General features: G+C 31.8%; 2 long non-coding RNA genes across 10 annotated transcripts in view; one reads left to right on the forward strand and one right to left on the reverse strand.

The window, feature by feature from the left end:
* Positions 1-23,278, forward strand: part of LOC148614597 (uncharacterized) — a 39,171-nt gene that overhangs the window by 9,200 nt on the left and 6,693 nt on the right. For 3 of the 9 annotated variants that reach the window (XR_015923723.1, XR_015923722.1, XR_015923724.1), the window contains exon 3: positions 14,368-14,414. This is a non-coding gene — a long non-coding RNA (uncharacterized LOC148614597). Of the gene's footprint in view, positions 1-126; positions 2,870-4,250; positions 4,740-12,616; positions 12,771-13,394; positions 14,415-16,005; positions 16,084-17,665; positions 18,746-23,278 lie in introns of those variants that run through there. The other 6 variants (XR_015923721.1, XR_015923726.1, XR_015923728.1 and 3 more) reach the window with 6 other exon arrangements.
* Positions 2,127-9,545, reverse strand: LOC148614598 (uncharacterized). Its single transcript, XR_015923730.1, has 3 exons — positions 9,410-9,545; positions 4,733-4,922; positions 2,127-2,262 (listed from the first exon to the last, which is right to left on the reverse strand). It is a non-coding gene; the product is annotated as an uncharacterized LOC148614598 (long non-coding RNA).

Raw genomic sequence — 23,278 nt, forward strand, 5'->3', positions numbered from 1 at the left:
GACTGGTAAAAATTCCCAGAAATTTGAATAAGTCTAAATTGTTCATAACGTTTTTTGTTTATGTTTGTTTGTTGTATTTGTTTTCTTTGCTTACTCTTTATTAACCGTTGATTATTTAAATTTCAGTCAGACTCTATTTACTGTACACACTTAGGGTACTTTAACCAAGATATCCTTCGTATCCTTTATAGAAGTGACTAGTATTTCGCTTAAGTAAAAACGAAAGAAATATGATTTAAAAAAAAACCAAACAAACAAACAACTCAACGTTTTACTTACTGCAAAAGTAATATCATGCTTGAATTAAATGTGATAGCTGCAAATAAGACTTTTCAAGCGAAAGAATTTAATATGCAAACTATCATAAGAAGTCCATTGCGCACCTTTCGTACGAAGCTTCTCTGGTATAAAAATGATAAACTTGAGATACATTAAAATAAATAAAACTTATAAGAAGGGTACAAAAATGTTACAAGACAAAAAAAAAAAAAAAAAAAAAAAAAAAAAAAAAAAAAAAAAAAAAAAACGAGGAATGTATTGGTCACGTGAAATAAACGAAGCATCGATTAATCAAGATGATATATTTTGTTGCACTTTTAAATCTAGCAAAATCTCTAGCATTCGGGATTTAAAAACACGTGATATTCTTTAAATGTTGCATGTAATAAATATATCATACAATCTTTATATTGACTTTTGTCAAGCAAATGCAAGTAAAATAGATTACAATTAATTCTTGTAAATGAATTTTTTTTCAAATTGACCAATTTTATTTTTGGATTTATTTGTCATAACTGTGTTAGTAAGTTGTTTAATAGAATGATAAATTGAAAATGGAAAATTGGACAGGACAAAAATCAAAATTATTTTGCATGACCAAGCAATTAGATTTTGACAAAAAAAATTCCAACAACGCCATACCGAACGAAACTCAGTGCACGTGAACTTGTCTTTGTTCGGTCGTCCTTAACTTTGCCACAAACTTGTTGATTATTGTTTAAAAGCTACAATTTTAGCCGTTTCAGGTTTAACCGCGAATAAAGCAATTCAAAATTATGATATTTTCTACAGCATTTAGAATGCTAAATTGATTAGATCAACTATCAACTTGAAAATCAACAAAAAGTTTCAACAATAAAAAAGAAGCGTCCTAAAACCAGCTTAATTCGAAATATTTTCTATTCGAGTAACAATCTACCCCATGCGCATGCAAGCGTAATCATTTCATAGTCAAGCTTTTTTTCCTTTTTTTCGTTTTTTTTTAAATCAAATTGTCATATATTGAACACATCAAGGGCAAATAAGTCTTCAATACATAAAAATATACTAAATAAATCTTATAAAATAAGATATGTATTTTTGTACGCGTAGTTTCAGTTTTACTGACACTTTGTTTTCATTCTGTATTTTTTACATTGTTGGCATACATACTGTCAGACAAATGCAAAGTTATCACAAAAGTTAAAAGCTATTTCAAAAGTGCATTTTACATGATAATGAATTACAAATATGCAGGTTAAAGATATTGGCCATGCTTTTCAAGTGGTTTTGGATAAGACAAATAAATGGCTTTATTTGTGTATGAATCATTTGCTGTAATTTGTTTCAGTTAATCTGATTAGTTTCTCTCCTGTGATGTTTGATGCATCATCCCTTATACAAGCAAAACAAGTTCTTATTCATAGATGAGTCATTGACAAAATTGGTAAATGTATCATCTTCCAGTAACCACTTTTGGAGAGTTAAAGGGTTTCTTAAAAAGACAAAGGTTTATCTTGATTTTTGCGATCAGTCCAATTGTTTAATATGTGTCTGTGCTTGCTCTCGGGTATTATTTTTAATTGCCATCTAGATTAAATGAGTCAATAAATTTTGGCCATGGTTCTTGGCGTTTCCTAAAAAAACATTGTATTAAAAGTGAGTAAAGACTCCCAAAATAAGGAAAACGCATTTCATTAGTAATAGTACATATACATTATCTTTGACTATACAGTTAACATTTCAACATATTTATATTGTTTGGTAAAAGAAAAAGGGAAATTATGTTCTCTTGTGGAAACAGGCTACAGGGTTTAACAGCATGATGAATTTGAGCTTCAGAAATAAAAGAAACAAAGGCTGAATATGGCTATTTTAATGTACCTAAACTTATTTATTATTATCAAATTCGCGCTGAATACACAACAAAGAAATTTGTCCTCAACTCCGTTCAATTACATTGAAGCCTGTATTAGCAACCACCTGCGTTCAGCAAGAATAAATCTAAAAAGACATATTGGAAATAATCATATATAGTGCATTCTATGTAATACTGACTTTTATATAAGAACCACCTGTATTTTGCTCGTACTTTGTCACTAAGGTAGTATCGTAAACTGGACAATTATTTCATGGTGCTTGTGCAAATTATTACTTTATTATACCATATTATTGGAAGGAGCACTCTACTGTATAATAGCAACTGATATATACATATGATACAATATCAGCTTACTGTTAATCACAGTTAAGCCAAATCTTATTTAAATCGTAAATCAGAGATCAGAGGCTGTAACTGTAATTTGATTATTTTTTGTCCTGTTAATATTACAGTAATGTTAAGAAAACTGTTGCAATTTGGTAAATTGTTTCTCTGTCCATTAAACAAGCTATGATAGATATGAATGCTAAATCGCTAATGGATGACACATATAGTATAGTTTGTTTCTACTGGCGTATAATTTGACACAGTGATCATTATCGGGTCACTATTACATCGAAATACGTTAGCATTTTGTCTCATGGCACGTAGAGGGACATATCTAAAAAAAAAACCTCTTTAACGAAGTAATGTCAGAATAGAACAATGACCAATATTACGAACGTGCAGGTAAGTCAACTAAGGTAAGTTGTATTGGCGTTATAACATGTGTTATCGAACCATATGTATGTAATGTTAATAAAATGTTAATAAAAATAGTCATAAACTTCGCTAGACATTATTCATTGCTTTAAATCTTCATAAACTTCGCTAGACATTATTCATTGCTTTAAATCTTTAAACATTTAATTTCAATTTAAATAGACATTTCGGAAGACTGATGCATATATGTTATTATGTCAGGACTCATGGAATTAATATATGAATTGATACAGAAATTAACTAAATATATATATACAGAAACTTGAAAAAAGTTTTCTATTAAGATTAAATGACACGCGACAAAACACTAGACTACGTGTCTGATACAGCACATTTTCTTTATTTTATTGAAACCAATTCACCGAGATATGATGTGTAGTAAGGCTCCGAAAAGTATCCTGAACAAGTATATATGCATATCTACACAGTAATGCATGTAACTACTTAAAATAATCATGATCTGAAAAAAAATGAATGTTATAATATAAAGCCATATATGCATTGTCATTTTCTCATATGAAAGGAGTTGTAAGTTAAATACATCAAGAACTATTTCGTATGCGTGTTAACCTATTTACATATTCAGCATCGTCAATAATTAACCTAATAATTAACATTAATAATTAACCTTTTTTTCATATTGTATCAATGGAAATTATGTTTTCCTTTTTCAATGATTGATAATAATAAAGAAAGATTCAGAAACCTCTGGGGTGACCTTCCGGTTCAAATCTTAGTAGAATGCTTAGAGTAAAACAAATTAAAGACACTGCTTAAATGGTTTTAAAATAGGACTGGCAAAGGAAATAACAAATTAGCCATACTTTCATCATATAAATGAGTAATCATGGAAACCAAGATTCTAGGAGAAATCAAAAGAATGCAATCCAGGACAAAGACAAGACATGGAAAACTGCCATAAACAACAATGAACATACAAATTAACAAAAGTCAATGAACAACTCGGACTCCACTAAAAACTAGGAGCATGGACCAGGTGCATAGGCAGGGTGAGCGTCCTCTGATTTTCTAAAAACACCCACCGAGTTACTCATAAAAAGTCAAGTCCAGGAAAGAGGAAAGATGAACTATGACATTAGAGCTGAAGTTTTAAATCTCTTACAATTTTTAATAAATGTAAGTTATGATGTTTAATAAGAAGAGTAAAAAAGTAACAATACGACTGAACTCGAAAGAGTATAGCTTGGTTAAGCACAGTATTGAATGAAGAATTGACTCGGTTGACAACTTAACATACTTCAACAGGGTTGATTTTGAACACACTAAAATAAGTCTTATCAAAACAATTATAAATTATAGTATAATATTTAAAAATCTATTTTTGTAGTCAGACATAAGGAAAGCAGAAAAACAATTACGTTGACAACAAATAAGACTTTGTGTAAGAAGTTTGAAGAGATGGATAGGATTGAAAGCGAGTTTTGTCTCGCAAATAATGTATGATAGACCCAACGATCTTATTACCAGGAAGATACGTGAATTGTATAGGTAGTGCTACTCTTTGAAAATGTGTCTATTACAAGATTTACTGAATTTATATAACAATTACAGCTAGTTTTTTTGTCAGACATGTTAACTTACGAACACTATTATATAACTTATTGCGGTGTCCTCTTTTAACGAGTTGGAAAACTGAACACAAAAATGCTTCCATTTCTGCGTTTGCAGTCAAATTATAACAGACCTAGAAAGAAAGAATAAAAATAAAAAAATCGGGATTGTTTTGATATCATAGGTCAACACACGACTGCAAGTAATTGTATCTATTTCTGAGACGACTTGGGTTTTATTATCATACATTTTCCTTACCTGTGCGGCTGTATGCCTTCGTTTCTTGTGTGTTTGGAGTTTGTGTTTTGCGGTTGATTCACTGCGCCGCTTGGGCAGGTGCTACTGGCTGGTCTGGTTTCCTTGAGCGCAATAGATTTCTCGTGGCGGATTCCTAAGGCGGGGATATGGGGAGTTGCGTCTCAGTGGTCTCTTGCAAGGTTCTTTTTTTCTGAAATAATGGGTAGTTATTGTTTTTTGTAAATTGTTCTTTGTGCTGATGTGACCACTGATTTACCGATTATAGCGCAATAGCATGCAAATGCTATTTAATTACCACTGGTATATTCACGCTGCAATGGAATTGGAAAGTTTTACGCACTGAAAAACCTAGATTAAACCCACCATTTTGTTTGATATGCATTTACCAAGTCAGAACCATTGCGGTACTAGTTGTTTCGGTGGTGTAATATCCATGTTGCCAGATTTATTTTGGACGTGACTTGATTATGGATCGGATTATTTTACGGTAATTTTGTTGTTACCCTTATTTGAAATAAGCCGTACTTTGTATTTCCTTGATTGATCTGCTCATACTTAATCGAATTTTACTAAAATTTGGTCTATAAACAAAATCTTCGTTTAAATATAGTTATCACTTCTTGTTTTGGATATTCTTAATATTATAACATTTTTTTTTTGGGGGGGGGGGCAGTTGTGTTATCAACCATGTGCAAACAAATTTAACGATAGTTCTACTAAAAGGAATTACAAAGCATGATTTGGATTGAACAATTAAGGGTAAATAAGTCACAAAACATCATTACTACTCAGCAACTCCTTGACGACGTGCATTTATTGTCTATATAAAAAAACATGTAGTAATCAGTAATTTAAATTAGTAACTTTTAGTCATTGGTCATTTTATTTACTGCACGTAACCTATGTTTATCGTTAGTTACACATGGACGTACTTTCAATCAATTAAGCAGTCCTACATATAAGCCAGGGTGGTACATCTGTATGATATCTAGACACATTAAAAGATAATCTGTATTTGATAATTATTTCAATTACGGAAACACACTAGTACAACTATTTGACATCGACAGTACAACCATACACCAAGGAAATTCGCTACGATATAATAGACTTAAAACTGTTCTTTGTTAGAGTGGTCAAATTACAAGATCTATGTATAGTTTTCTACACGTAATATTTCCGCATAAATTGTAAAACTTAAAAAGTTATTTACAAAATTAAAAAAAAAAAAATAAAAGGAAATAATTACTAAACGATAATAGAAAGTAAAAGGCAGGCAAATAAAAAATAAAGAAGCATGTTACATAATACATAGATGAAGTGAAATCAAACGAAAAACACAGACTTCTATAGCATGTGGGAACATATACCAGCTGCATCGATCAGGTAGGCGTAGGTTGCAAATCAACTCAGTCAAAATGTGTATGATAATGGGATGTATAACATGCAAGAAAAACGCATTGACGATATTTCATTCTATCATAAAATAAGATTAACACACAGAGCATCCTTTATTAAATTAACTAGCATCAATTTTCACGAAATGAATGAAATAATATCAGTAGCACAAATTACGAAACCAACAAGATTCAGCTACGATAGTAATATTACTAATAGTATTAATACTAAAAAAAAAAGGATTAAGAAAAAATCATTACTGGGTACATTTTGGGTAATTTCAATATTAATGTTTCCTATAATTTGTTTGAATATCTAAAAAATTAAATATATGTAAAATGCTGCGGAGGGCGCAATAGGTACAACCGCAAAGTTGTAACCTGAACAGTTGGGTTAATTTAACACAGAATTGGTCAGTTTGTGGCCCCTAATTCCTAAAAAGTTCCGATTCAAAATCTGCAATTCCTGTCTGGTACAATATCAAAGCTATCCATTCCCTTTCACTCTGGTTATCCCCCAGAAATCAGATAAGAAACTTGTTTCTGGTCCCTTTGTGGCCTCTCATTTTTACTTCAAGTCACAATCCAAAACAACATCGATCCCAGTTTTCTCACTTTTACTCAAGTTATTATACGGAAATAAGGAAAATGTTTGTTTCAGACCATTGTTTCCAGGGACAAATGGTTGTTTTAGGTCCCTTTTTGATCTGTTATTCTACAACCCCAAAAATCAATACCAACCTTCCTTTTGGTGGTTTAGAACCTTGTTATGAAATGTTCTTAAGATCAAACAATTAATAATAAAATGATCGCACGAAAACCAAGTGTCTACGGACGACGCAATTTTTTTTATGTAAAGAGCAAGTTACATCAGGATTTGCGTAGTTATGAAACAAAAGATGTATAGGAAAGTGTATCACATAATAATCCAGCTTTGTCTTGGAAAGTATTTACTTCTCTTCAGGTTTTCAATGACTTTTTGTTAGTACATTTGCAACCATAAAAATTTCCTATATCAAATGATAGTACTGCCATACACTAATCAGGTCAAGGACTTGAAATTTCAAGGTTTACAAAAATAAAACATAACTATTGTGTGACTAGATCATATGATAGATCAAGGTGTCGGTCACTTTTAACTTAAAAATGATTATGATTTGAGCATACTTATGTCACAATATTGTCAGGCGATCATTTTATTGTTCAATGTTAGCTAGTTGTCAGAATACTTCGAGTATTCTTATTTCTGCTTCCCTCTGTGAAATATGTGTATTTATGGTACTTGCTGACAGGAAATTATTCATTTTTATGATCTTGAACTTGAAAACAAGTTTCAAACTAGTTTGAGATAATGGGACATTTACTATATTTTTTTAAATAAAGATCTAAATCTTTTTCACCAATATAATCTATAAAGAAATTTCATATCATATGCATAAATCTATTTTTTCAAATCTGTTTATACCTAGCTTTTTTTTCTATATAATGCAACAAAAGCTGATGGCGGAAAACAATTTGGTTACAATAACAGTGATTGGTTTCTCATATTCGAAGGCAATATGAATTATTTTAAACCCTATTAAAAGACTTTAATTTCAGTAAATAAACAGATTTCATTGGGGATTCCATATCCGAGGTTCTCCCTTAAGATATTACAATGAAATTGGTTCAATACATTGAACAAAAATGTCAACCACAGCTATTAATCCGTTTTATTATTTATTACAGAAAGATATATACGTACAGATGAGACACAATCCAATAACATACTTCTGAAGTTTTCTTTTAATTAACACATTGGTTATTACTGTGATGCATTTTCTTTAATATTAGACGACAATTACACAAGAAGTTTTAAGTGTAAAATTGATCGTAAGATATGACGAACGTTACAAATGTTATTTACTTGTATAGTTAAAACATGGTTATGAAGTATTCACTTATGTGCGTAAAGTTGTCACGAGTGCATTAATAGCTGCAGATTCTTATATGAAATGAATACAGTAGTTCCTTATGTTGAAGGTTTAATCGATATATTTGAATGTCCTTGGGAAGTGATAGTGTCTTCAACATTGTTGATCACCTCGTCTGCTGCTCTATGCGTTATCAACATTTAAGGCTATATCACTGTCCCTGATGAAAATGATCTATACATAAGTAAACCTTTTTTATGAGCAACTCGGCGGGTGTTTCTAGAAAAGCTGAGGACGCTTACCTTACCGGTGCACCTGGTCCATGCTCCCAGTTTTTAGAGGAGTCCGAGTTGCTCATTTGCTTTGTTACTTTGTATGTATGAATTTAGTTACTTTATGTTCTTTGTGTATGTGTGTTTTCCATGTTGTTTTCCATGTCTGTTCTTTGTCCCTGGATTGCATTCTTTTGATTACCGCTATAATCTTGGTTCCCTTGAATACTCTTTATAAAAATGAATGCGTGAATTATGACAGTGAACATCAAATATATAGTGATTACGAATTTTATGAAAACATTCTTATGCGTTGGCATTTCGTTCAGATTGTTTGCTGGAGTCGTATGCATGTTTTAAAAAGATCTGAACTTTTTATGATAGTTAATTTTGCAACTCTTACACAACAAATCTTAATGAACGAGAAATTGGAACGGTAACTGAATGTAAACATACTAATGTTGACTATTATTCTCTCTATAATTTTATAAATTAGATTCAACATACAATTATATAAAGGAAGATCCACCATATACATATATCCTTGTGTGTTAGGCATTGTATGCAAAAATTAATATCGTCACATACTAGGGTCACTTATATGAAATCAATGCTTTTGTCACTTTAACATGCAAATATTTTTTACCTTTCTTATGAAGCATTTGAACAATATTATGTTTGTACTTATGTCGCAAACTTATTTGACCGACCATGTCATGTGTTGTTAAGTTATGGTAACAGTATAAAATACAAAGTTGTTTATTAAACTTTGCTGCTCATATCCTAATACCACATGGCGATGATAAATTTGACGATTTTTGGACAAAAAGGTATACGAAAAAAATTGCGTTTCAAATTTTGACAGATGCTAAGGCCATTAGTAAATATTTTGCAAACTTTTTTGGCGTTTTCAGCCAGGCCGCTAAAATACGCCAAATAAGCAATCCGCGAAAATAATCAACTATACCGTAGCATGATAATCTTTTTATGCATGAGTGAAAAGGAAGAGCTACCAGTCTACTACCTTATCTTATTTATTGTTATTTACGCGCATCGTGAACCTCTGTTTGAAAATAATTTTAAACAAAAACTCACGATTTCTTTAAGATAATAATTCATCTTTGACTTGACAAAATGAAGCTGTTTTCTGTTTGGAAGTAGTCAAAGTTACTCAGAACTATCAAACAATGTAATGAAAAACAGTCAAATTTGTCATATATGATACCTTATAATGTTCGATTCATATGAAAATCATACGGTAATAATATGATATTCATATGATAACTTACATACGAAAGTCATATGATTATCATATGATTCCTATATGTTAATTTTGGTTTGGAAACTTATAATAGTCACATGATAATAATGTGATAGATGAAAAATATGATTATTATTTGTTGCAAATTATAAGATTCTCCTGTGTGGTACTTTTGGCTGTGTATGTGAACTACACATAGTGAGAATTAGTATGGTTGTTCTTAAATGATATTCAATCGGATACTAATACATACTGAAAAATGAAGGCAATCTCTAAATAAAGAGAATAATATTTTGGGTATACTCTTTATTTATAGCATTTTATCCATATTACAGGCAATTTTATCAATTATATTATGTTACACAAACGTTCTATTTATTCTATTAATGAAACACAAGTTTTCGATGGACAATAATTAAGTGTCAGTCTCTGTAAGAATCAGGCATAGTGTGAAACATGGCATGAAAAAAACACCATTTTTAAAGTTTAATTTGACTATTTTCACCATCAGATTCAAGGAGTAAAAAGATTTTCCATATCACTTTGGCATATTTGAGTTTTATTTCATTGAAATGCACTGAAAATGAACATTTCAAGGGAAGATAACTCTGTCAGAAACCTCTTTTTTCTAACATTCTGTTGAAAAATATTTTGAAAACGTTTTATTTTGTGACATTCTGATAACAAACTTAATGATCTTCAGTGGTCGTCAAAAGTTTTGTTGATGAAGCTGTTATATGTGGTTAAAATTTCTTGAAATTTATGTATTTCGCTTCTTTTATCAAAATAAATAGAACATTTAAACGAGCGAAATAAATTCTAGAGATGTTAGGTACCCCCTTAAAGAAAATTTCAAAGAAATGAAATGTCTTTTTTATTGTTTTTGTATTGGTATTACGTGCACAATGGTATAAACTTCCGTTGTAGTTATATAATGTAACGTTTGTGAATTTCTTTAGGTAGATTAATTTTGAAATATTAAAATGTCTTTTCAATGTTGATTCCTTTTGAAGTTAGAAAGATTCTTAGGTAATTATAAAGCGTAAAGATTCAATTATTATATGTGGTAATAATAATGACAATGTACATTTACTTGTTTAGATAATGCAGTGAAAAAATTTGTTAATCGCCGTCAAAAGTACTAATGTGTGTTTTAACCCTTTTTTAACATGAAAAAAAAAGTGTATTGCAAGCTATTTAATCTAAAAATCAATGTACCACCGAAAGACACAGAAAAAAGATTGTATAAGTATACCGTAGAATGATCTAAATTGATATCGTGTATATCACTTAAATTTATACTCACTGACCTTTTAGTAAGGCATAGACATATGTTTCGGGATTCTTAAAGACAAACCAGAACTTAAATTAATGCCAAACCGCTAGGTCAGCAAGTATATCTTTGCGATGGTGCAAATATTTCTCGTCACAAACAAGCCGGGATAGCTGTCAATGTAACTAAGTACAAGTGAATTAACGATAAGTCCCTAGTCAAGCATTAAAGGAATTAGTCTGAACACATTGTTAGCACTCATGATTAGCTTCTCTTCATACAACAGACACATAATTGACTATAATCAATAATTGTGTCACTATGTTATTGTTTCATTTTAATACGAAAGACGCGATGATGATTTGAAGATAAGATTTCAAATTATATACTGCAAAGCAAAGGATACCATAATATTAAATAGAAAGACAATAGAAAACAAAAAAAACTAAACAATCAACAAACAATATAATAAATATTTGAATAAACCATATAGGCAATGCGCGGTTTAAGAAAAATACGAATACGAGCATATTCCTTTACATAGGTAGAACAACCAATCTTTCAAGCTAATGCCTTGTAGTTTATAAGGATATAATACAAGGACGCGATCAAGTAATGCGTTGTCGTTGTCAATCTAGATTTGACGGTGGCAAATACCGTTTACTGTCTCTACTGACGAGTCGCGGTAAATTAAAGTTCTTCAAATCTACGATCTTCAAATATAAAACAGCTAGGATACAATACATATTTGAGGTATTTTGTCAGCCTTCGTGAAGTTTATGTCAATTAAATGGTCATTTCAGAAAAGGAATCACTATATATCCCAAAATTTTCATCTTTGATATTAACTTAAAATGTACTTTTTGTACATGTTTTTCTACATGTTTTTCTTCAAGTCTGAGCATTGGTATTTTTAGTAACCAACAAATACTCCTAATATAAATATGAAAGCCATTAAAGCAGAGCCAATCGCTTCTTTTGTTTGCTTTATTGTATTTCTATGATATGTATTTTCCTTTAAATGGCATTGAGTTGGGAACGCCTGTTTTGTCACGTTCTTGGCGACGTGATATTTGACACTACAGCAATTGTCTTTTACCTTGAGATTTCACAGTAATGATAAATGTGGTTATCTAAGATCATCATTTCTCTGTTGCAATTTAATTCGAACCCATATATCAAAATACCACTCCAGCACACGGAGACAAAAAATACGAGAAACAAGATATTACAAAAAAGAACTTTCAAACAACTTAATAAATTACAGGGGAAACCTTTTTAAATCAAGAGTTTCTACAAAAAACTTAAATTCTGACTCAGCTTTCATTCTCATATGTCATCTAAGTGAGTCCTTTCGTCGTATATACCCACCAATGGTTAAGAAGACGAAAGCAATATATCATTGTTGGGCAAATGCTAAGTTAAATAGCATCGTCATTTTATTGCCTACAGTATACTCTGGCATCAACTACATCATGATACTTTGTGAAAGTGTAGACAGTACTAACACGAGCAATCTTCTGATATATTGTAAAATCGTAAGTTGGCTGGAAATTTGCAAATGAATTTCGTTTGCCAGCTATTGAAAAAAAGGAATTTGATACACTTAATACCACCAAAGTAAACAATTGCTCAATAATTTGAATGGAATAATTTTCTTTGAATTTCAGTAGATATTACTTCGTTATCAAATTTCTTTCTCTAAAGTTATTTGTAATTTCAAATTTGTCAGCTTTGTTAAGCGCATTCCTCATATTTTCTATTGTAGGTGTTTGACTCCCTCATCAAATATACTAAGGGGAAAAATCATATGAAAATGTTTATTAAACAAAGGCAATCCTGATGAATACCCTCTGAGACAATTGTCGTCATCTCCTTTTAGAGAGTTGACTCCAAAGGGCACAGTCATGCTAGGTGCACCGGTAAGGCTCTGCTTATTTTTTTTCTGTATGTGTGAATACGGATCGTTAGATACGAAAAGCTGCAGAACATGCCTTCTATAATTAGCAACTTCAGATCATTTTGCATCAGTAAACTGCTAATAACAATCACTTCTACATACATGATGTATCCATAATTTCCTGAATAATGTTTTTGACAGTATGCAATTTATCTGTAAACAATGTTATGCATAGTAAATTCCTTTGATATATAAGTGAGTGTGTTTTTAATATTGCTTCGTTTTGTTTTGTTTTTATTTATTGTTGTCGTTTGTTTTATTTCTTTTTTTGTCAATTTGGAGTCCTTTTCTATACTATGTTTTTTGACAATAAATCAGTTCGTCTTCATGTAGAATCGGTTTGAACCTTCAAAGGTTTGTAAGCATTAATCTAATAAAACCATGTTAGAAATACTGCATGACTACAGTGTCTTCCTAGGATTCATCACTAATCAAATAAAATAATGAAAATAGTAGAGAAACGCGAAGGAATTAGTTTTGCACTTTTAGATATAAAACGAAGCACATTCTTAAAATTACGTAATGTTTGGCAACCATAAGTATTGCTCTTTAGAATTGCTAATAACAAATATGCCCATTATTTCAGAAATAAAGAAGTAGTACGAGGGGCCTTGAACAGTGAAATTTCGGTTATTCGTTGTTGTGATGTCGAAAACCAGCAATTTTGTTAGTCTGGAGGAGAATAAATTGAGTAACTGACAATATGCACATTTATGTATTACTCAGGGATACCATTTGTAACAGTATCGATCTACAAAGATCTTGGCTACATTAGTAGAAATTTAGATTTAAGTATTATCATGATATAGCCGAAAGTGTTAATGAGTCATATGACACATCCTACGTCTTAATGTTAACACCCCTTCAGGTGACTTACAAGTTACAATAAAATTTGGCACTTAAAAATAAACTAAATGCAACATTTAAAATGCTCTAAAGATTGGTAGAAACTAAGAGTAGAGTCGTTAACACCTTGAACTTTACTTTAAATGCGCGGTTTTAATCATGAAGTAATGATATTTTCATCGAAAACTCAAAACAAAAAGTCAATTAAGAATGTTCGCTGCTCGTGTTCACCCATTTTTGTCAAATATTCGGACTCCTTTGGTTTTATAAATTTCAAAGCATTAATAATTTTTGCTCAGGGCCTTCTTTATTTCATAATTTTATTTAACACAATTATAATATTATTTGGGATTTTTTAAATGAAATCTTTATTTTTTCGGGGTTTTAATTAGATAAATCCTGTTAACACAGAACCTGTGGAAATTAAGAGAAATCCTTTCCCCGCCAAAATGTCAAATGCTTTTACCTTCGAAATGCCTGTACAAAGTCAGAACCATGGCAGTACCAGCTACACCGGTGGTGTAATACCTATTTTGCCAGATTTAATTTGGACTTGACTTGCTCGTGGATCTGGATGGTGTTCGGTAATTTTGTTGTTACCGTAATTAAAAACGAACACACTGATCCATCAGTTGTTTTCTTCTCATATTGTTTTAGCGTGAAGGATCTTACAAGAATTCACAACAATTTGAATTCCTTGTTATTTTTAACAGAGCAGCAGCAGCAGACATCTGCAATATCAACTATGTGGTAAAATCAAGTAAGTACTTCAATAACAATATCATGCATCTTACTGACTGATATTTTAGCACCACATTTCTATGAAACCTTTTACACACAGACCATTTCCTCCTGGAAAAAGGGTGGGTATTTTATTTTTTTAACAGTAGCATCTGTTAATTTTTTATTTGAAAATCTACATCGTAAATTATTAAATAATGAGTGATATTTTTTCTTCAAAATAATCCCAGCGCTCCTCTCCGCAGTAAAAAATGGTCGTTGCATTACTTAGCAAACTGTCTGGTCAAACTATTGACTCCTTTATCTTAATATTCGGGCATTCTAAGACTTATTTTACTTATGCATTAGAGTTTTGACGAATAACATTTAAGTATGTACAAGATTCTTTAGCTGTGTGTGCAATACTAGTACAACTTCATGACAGCTTGCGAAACATTTCCTTTAGATATATGTAAAATTATGCTGTATGTTATAGGACTTAAAACACTGTTTTCACGGAACTTATCGATATGTAAAATCACCTATACTATGTAACTATCATATCTTCAATATCGATTGGTAATCAGTCTTATCTGTGAGATAGAAATTTAATATCGGTCAATAAAATTGTAATGACGACCGTAAAACCTCTTTAATGATAATATTAAAACAGAAATAGAACATTTTACAATATTCGTGCTCTACAATAAAATGTCCATTAAGTATACATTAGTTTTAATCGACCGATTTCGATTAAATGGCAGGTCCAATTACAAGTATTACAATATGCTAATTAAAATTGGCCTTGGCCTTCAACTTGTCGTACCATAACAAAATCAAATTAATTATTAAACTGAGTTGTTTTTTATTCTCTGTGTCATTCAAATAAAATTTAATGGGATTGTAGACCTTGTAATATCAAATACAAAGCGCTAGCAGTGGCATATATAATTCAAATACGTCAAAATCCCAAAACATGATCTAAACCTGAACACAATATTGCGAGTGAGTATAATTCGGTAATAGTCTAGCAACATCAATGCAGAGTCCCGACATGGGTTTTAAATTAAAAACTGCGAAACTAATTACGAATATCGTCATCAAAATTCGGTCATTGGAATGTCAGTAAAGTACATAATTTTCCCGACAAGCACGACAGTAATCACCGAATTTGTGATTTCATAGCCAGTAATACTATTGCATAACATGACGAGCTTAACAAGAAAGCAACAGGAAAGGCAAACATTTTCGACGCAAACAATTTTCAGAACCAGATTCATATCAAAGCCAATGAAATTTGAACAAAGAATACTGGTATTTGCAGCATCAATACAGAAATCTAGTACCTTTTCTTTTTATCAGGATGAATGTGTATATTTTCCAGTATTGTGTGTCATTTGTATGAAAAGCGGGAATTCCATTTAGTAGCCAACATATTTTAACATAAGCATCTGTCTGCATCATTTAAAAAAAAAAGAAACAGAACTATAATACTATGATAAGGACTGCAAGTATATTGCAATGTTATTTTTTGCTTAATCAATACGGTCTTGCTTTCTTTAGCGAAAAAAAATTATAACGTTTTCATGACTAATTCTTTACATCTTTTTCTTTTACAATTTGACCATCAGATATAGATGCAATGACTACGGAATTTTTTGATCGACAAAATATTTGTCCAGTGTAGTGGACGCCTTTTTCAACAAACGGTTGGCATTCCAATGGAAACAAATTGTGGTACTCTACTTGATGACCTATTCCTTCACTCTTATGTCTATATGTGATCTAATCCAAAAGAAGAAACATCGTTTAATCTCAAATTCGGGGAATTTATGAAATCGCATCTACCCCAAAGAACTTGAGATAAAGGGTACTACGGACACTGTAAAGTCAGCCTCGTATCTTGACCTACACTAAGACACTGATGGTAAGGGAAAAGCATTGACCAAATCATACGGTAAACGCAATGACTTTTCATTCCGTATTGTCAACTTTCCTTTCATCTGTGGCGATATACCGTCAGCACCTCCGTATGGAGTTTTCATACATACCTTATGCCAGAGTTTGCCTTACTACGCAGACTTTTTGTACCGCGATAGACTTCTTACAATTAGGGTTCTAAGACAGGGTCATGTTGCTACAAGATAAAAGTCATCACTATAGAAGTTTTATGGTCGTCATCATTAACTCGTAGATCATTACGGTGTATACATCAGCATCATGAGAACTGATTTGTTCAACGTGTCTTAGTTTTCCTTTTCTCTTTCGTCTACCACGGAATTGACTCAGCGGGTATTTCTAGAAATCAGAGGACGTTTATCCTACCGGTGCACCTGGTCTATGCTCCTAGTTTTAGTGGAGTCCGAGGACCTCATTTACTTGTGTTACTTTATATGTATTGTTTTGTTTATTTCATGTTCTTTCACCATGAAAACTGATTTATTCAACGGGTCATAGTTTTCCTTTCCTCGTTTGTCTACCCCGGACTTGACTTTTTATGAGCAATTCGGTGGGTGTTTCTAAAAAAGCAGAGGACGCTTACCCTACCGGTTCACCTGATGCATGCTCCCAGTCCTTAGTGGAGTCCGAGTTGCTCATTTGCTTTTGTTAATTTTTATGTATGATTTTAGTTACTTTATGTTCTTTGTTGTGTATCTCTGTTTTGCATGTCTGGTCTTTGTCCATGGATTACATTCTTTTGATTACCGATAGTACATTGGTTCCCTTGATTATTCTTTACTTGCTAAATTTGTTATGGTAAGTATATTTTATGGTTGACCGATTTACTCTAAGAGATACAATTAAACAGATTTTGTTTGCACGTTCATTTTTTCTTAAGTAAAAATACATTTAACAACTTGTATCACAGGCAGTGACAATCCCTTTTCATTTAAAGGACTAGAGATATTAAAATCGCGGTGTATTCCATTGAATCAGTAGTTGCTAACATTGTAGTTCATGTGAGGACAAGGCGATATACCTTTTTTAATAACACCAGTTTTATTTTAATATATAATATTTGTACAAGGAGAATATTGATGTATAACCTATAATATCATTTATATATATTAACTTTCTTAACCTATTTGTGATAAAAAAAACTGCATGCCTTATATTAAAGCAAGTACTAGACAATCGATTATTCTGTTATTTTCAGAAGTTGTTGTTATGTTTTAGAACCTTTCGCAGTCAAATTTTTGAAGATTTAAGTAGCAGTCTTTCTAAAAATTAGACAGAAGGGGATTCATGCATATCAAAAACCCACCAAATTCAGTTTTATTTCTTATTCAGAAACAGTTACTGATCACATATTAACCAAACATGGAAAAGAGACACTGTCATCAAAGAAACTGAAACACACTGAAACTAAAGTATAAACAACCCGGGCCCTACTAGAACTAAAATAAGATAAGCTTCCTGTGTTGTGAACAAATCATCTATTCTTATGGTGGAGAAAGCCACAGTAGTCATTTGTAAAGCAAAACATTTGACACAGTATAGGCTCTGCAACAAGCAGGAATGAAGGAATGTTGCCACAGGCTAATGGAAATAAGAAGCGAAAGCGTTGGTCGTATGGTTAAGGCGTGATCGAGTCTCCCTTCCCCGTCTCCTCGATCTTTATTAGAAGGTCAATATATGAAACAGCCCTCTTAGTGACTACAAAGTTTTTTTCACTTCAATTTAATTGCGATTTAGAAAACACATTGGATAATTCAATAGGGCCGAGGAACCTGGGAAAGTGTTCTTTTTTCTGAAACATCATCTGTTACGATGTCTGCTTAAAAGAGATAAAGAATAGATTGGTAAAGCGCAATTTGTTCCCAGTTGTATAGCGACTGCGTTGAATAAGTCCACCAAATTAGTCAAAATGTTATCTATAAAAGAATCCATTCAACATTTAACATTTTCGGTGTTTCACCACAATAAAGGAGAGGAAAAAACCTGCTAAGTATTATTTATTTTATCTGATTGTTCCATTTTCCTTGTACTAATGAAGATGTATGGAAATTCTGAGTATATATTTCAACGGCAGATGTGAAACTGTAATTTGAAGTGTTGGATAAAAAGAAAGTCTTAATTCAAGGCTGGCATCCAACCGAAGAAGCACTGCCTATTTAAGGAATTAGTGTTATATTATCTTGTACCACTTTCGATAAAAAGATGAAAATAGTTACTACCCAACTTTTGTAAGCTAAATAATTTTGACCTCATTTAATTTGGAATATATGAAAATATGAATTTCTGAAACTAATGATAGCAGGCTATTTATAGTTACCAAATATTTTTTTACATCCTGGTGACTTAAGCGAACTGAAAAGGAAAACCTGTTTTCCTAAGATACAAAATAAAATTATGTTTAATTAATCATTACATATGTTTGTGTAGTTTGTAGTCACGAGTAGCATTATACAGCAATAAAACCTCAGCGCAATTAAAAGATAACAATTTGATTTGGTGCTCAACAGCTTGTATAAATGTAAAGTAGTTTTAAGAATTATGCAAGCACCGTAGTGATTTGCCTGAGTTTAAAGATGAAAATTTATGTTTTAAAAGAGTAATCAAGGGAACCAAGGTTATAGCGGTAATCAAAAGAATGCAATCCAGGGACAAAGACCAGACATGGAAAACAGACATACACAACAAAGAACATAAAGTAACTAAAATCATACATAAAAAAGTAACAAAAGCAAATGAGCAACTCGAAATCCACTAAAAACTGGGAGCATGGACCAGGTGAACCGGTAGGGTAAACTTCCTCTGCTTTTCAAAAAACACCCACCGAGTTGCCCATAAAAAGTCAAGTCCAGGGTAGACAAATGAATTTATAGTTCACGAGTTATCCCATATCTTGTACATTTTTTACATATATATATATTTGCTATCTTCGTATTTACTGCGATTGTCACTTTTTAATCACTTCTCCTTGCTACTTATACCTTTTTACATGGTCATAATAAAGGGTTGTTGTTTAAGATATTACGTAAGTTTTCAATTATTTGGCACTGACAGGTTAATGGTTCTTAAGAAAACATCACCATTACTTTATATCAGAATTATTCTTTACGCAGGCAATCAAATGAGACGAGATATTCAACCTTGAGAGTTAAATAAAATCGAGACATACCTACATTTTTACGTACCGAACAAGTTAAAAGATTTTTGTTATTGCACTAAGTTCTGAATCATAGAATTCATGTTCGATGTTTGTACTATTGTAAGTAATAATATAAAGATTTAAATCAAACATAAATGCCCGTTAGCACGTAGCAGCATCAAGGCATTTAGGTACAAATTTAAGTTACGATAACAACTGCCGCTAGAACTGCAAAAGCAACAACAGTTATAACTGATTATTCAGGTAACATTCTTTTGGGTAACATGTATTGTTTCGTACAAACTATCTTGGTACTGTAATCTTCTTAAAGACGAATGGCCCACAGTCCGTGATTCAAATAATCCAAAACTAAATGCCATTTTCGATTAAGGATCATATCGATTAAAAACTGAATTATAAGACCGTTTTTAATTATTTCTAACCAAGTTATCTTGCATAATAAATCGTGAGGCAATTTACCCTGGTTATTAAACCACCCTTTGGTTCGTGAGAAATTGTTGTATCGCATAGCTTGGTAAAACAATAATATTGGTGTAACTCTTCATCATAAGACCAACTTTAAATTTGAACTTCTTGTTACCTTATGCTTATTGCAGCACCTTACAAATCATTGAAATTCATATTTACCAACAGATCCAAACTATTCGATAAAAAAAGCGCAAGTTTCCTTTTTTTCTTTTTTTTATATATATAATTTGAGAAATCCGTGTGTGTTGCTCTTGAATTGTATAATCAAGATAAAGCATTCCATCAAAAATGGTTTCTCATGCCTATTGTGCCGAGGTAAGAAAATGTAAGCGTTAACAATCCACGAAATGATAATTGTAAATGAAATTTAAATCAGGCAATCATTCAGTGTCTCAATACATTGATAAAAATCAGTTTAATTGACTAGAGAGCTTCCTCAGAAAAAAATGTAACCCGTTATGGTTTCGAAAAGTACTTCATGTCCGAAATGGCTACATTTTGATATTATCTCATTTCTGCAAAAGAATTTATTCTCTTGGTGTAATCTCATTTAATGAGAAAATGAATGAATGAATTAATGAATGAATGAATGAATGAATGAATATATATATAACATAGAACAAAACGTTGCAAAACAAAAACAAACAAAAAACCAAACAACGAACAAACAAACACAAAAACAAAACAAAAAAGAAAACGAAAGAAAGAAAGAAAAACATTTTGAAAAGTTTGACGCAATATTTGAATCTTGATGTGCCTATGAAATGACGTCATTGTGGTTGGATCACAATGATTGTAAACGTACAAAAAAGGTATGATTTTAGGCTTTATCTATTAGGCACGGAGCATTTGACTTTCTTAGTGTATCCGCCATGTTGTCGCTAATGTCTCATCTGACAGGAATATACGAGACTTCCAATAACACATGCTGTGCAATCACATGCGAAATACGTCCCTTCATTCGTTTGTGTTACATCTCGCATCTATATATATAGGACGTTGCTGATGCGCTCCGTTCCTAGCAGGTTCTAGGATTTTGTATGATTCTTGTATACAATATTGGGGGTCCAGATCTTTAAATGTTGTGTTGCTGATACACTGCATACCGAAATTTGAAATATTAAAATGAGTGGTGTTTCGTCAAAACCAGTATCAATTAACTAATTGCTTCAATAATAGGTGAAATTGAAAAACTGTCAGTTGCCGACTCTTCAATATTTGCATACAGTAAACAAATAATAATAATAATTATTATTATTTTTGTTTTGTTTTGTTTTGTTTTTTGTTTGTTTGTTTGTTTGGTTTTTTTTTGGATTGCATCGCTTTTTTTCAAACAAAATTGTAATATTGGTACTATCCTTTGGATATATATCAACTGTATTTACATGTTACATTCCTGAGCATTCTTGAGTGCTTTACATTTGCATAGATTTTTAGAATCTGTATACATATTGAGAGTACCCGTAATTTACTATGCTTTTTGTACAAATATTGTTCTGTTTTTTGAGTAAGTATGATTATTTGTTAACAGATAAAACGTGATATTCAGATTCACTGCACTTAAACAAGCCCTTTGTAAGTGTTATTTGAATTTTTGCTCAATAAGAGTATTTTTTTTATTTTGTGGGGCTAAGATATACCATTTGTTGCGACCATGGAAGTATAATTTCTTACTATTCTGAAGTCCTGGTTTTTTTTCAAATTTGATTACAACTACTTCAATAAGAATGACAAATACTTCAGAAAAAAGTAACTGATAGCAACTCATGTTCCTTGTAAATCGACACTGCTCATTTTCTCATTTATAATACACAAAGAACATGACTGAACTTCTGATAAATACAAGGTAATGATGATTTATCTAAACTTATTCATAAGTTGTTTACTACATACAAACATGACAATGACGTATTGCCCTCAAATTTTTTATAACTTTTTATCATGATCTAGGAATTATGTAAATTTTGTATGTTGTTTGAACAAGTAGTTTTTTTTTCCAATTCTTGAATATCAAACGATTTCTCCCATGTTGTGTTTACTCAACACTTATTTTGACATTTTATGGCAATGTCGCAAGGCAGTGCCAAATCTTATAATATACAAATGTAATGCAATGTGTGCATAAGTATTGCATGATACGCCCGTTTTTTAGTTATTGTCCAAAATGGGGACTACGGACGGATAACGGTATACCATAACACGTCACGTCATAAAAATGACTATTTTTCAGTTTTCAGTTTAAAAAAGATACATTCAACATTACGATATTAGTGTAGTATATGTACTAGCTGTTCTTCAAAACAGATTGGGCCCCGTGCAGGCCCGGGTGTTAAAAGAATAGGCCTGCAGCAGCGCTAAGCTTGTCGTATAAGGCGACTAAATAGTGCTCAGAAACCTAGCCGGGGGCTAGGCGCTCTGCCCACAGAGCAACTGGGATGTGTGCCCCAGGTGGTGGAATGGGGTACCCCTGGCGTGTTGCATGCTGGGGTTGTCAGGCTATAATACGGAAAACCTGACAGCAAACCATAGTGGTGCACCGTGTTGGGAAAGATGCCACGTTCCTCGCAGGTTAAAGAACTCTGCTGTGGTATTCGATAGGAGTAGGAACCTTTGCGCTCCGCCACAGGAGGCTAAATTGCCCGACTTTACCCGTTCCCCCTTTTTCCAGTGGCAATCAAAATTTGTCGACCCTATTATCCTTGTGACCCATCCTTTTTTTTCATTTCATGTTCATTTTATCATCCATTTCATGTTCATTGTCTGAATATAGCTGAAATATTGCTGCTCGGACGTTAAACCCCAACAATCAATCAATCAATCAATCAATCAAAACAGATTGGGGTCTTTGGTGTGACTTGTACATAGTCCGGTGCAAAGTATCATATTTGTTTCAAATATTGGTACTTTTTATTATTGTGATATAATTTCACTTCCGATAATACTATACGAACATTTTCGTTCTTTTTTTTCAATTTTAACTATGTCCTGTGTACGATTGTTCACAATTGTACTTAAAACATTTCTATAGAGCAGATTGAATTTAAGAGTTTAAGGTCATAGTACATTGTAACCAATTAGAAATAAGGAAGACTTACATGCATTAAAATAACTTTTGTTCTAGTTTATTTCTGCTATGGATACGACAAATGTCCTGACATGTTTAAATTTGGCGTTAGCAAAATGATCAACAATACCATTAATAATAACATTTGACATTTAAAGATTTCCGAGATAGATCTGCTGTTATGTCTTTATAACTATTTGTTGCTATATATAGAAAAGCTATTTACTAAAATCAATAATTCTGCCACTAGAAGATA

The sequence above is a fragment of the Perna viridis genome, chromosome 6 (genome assembly GCF_037379345.1).
Source record: "Perna viridis isolate PV_CMFRI_1.1 ecotype Kerala chromosome 6, ASM3737934v1, whole genome shotgun sequence".
Lineage (NCBI taxonomy): Eukaryota > Metazoa > Mollusca > Bivalvia > Mytilida > Mytilidae > Perna > Perna viridis.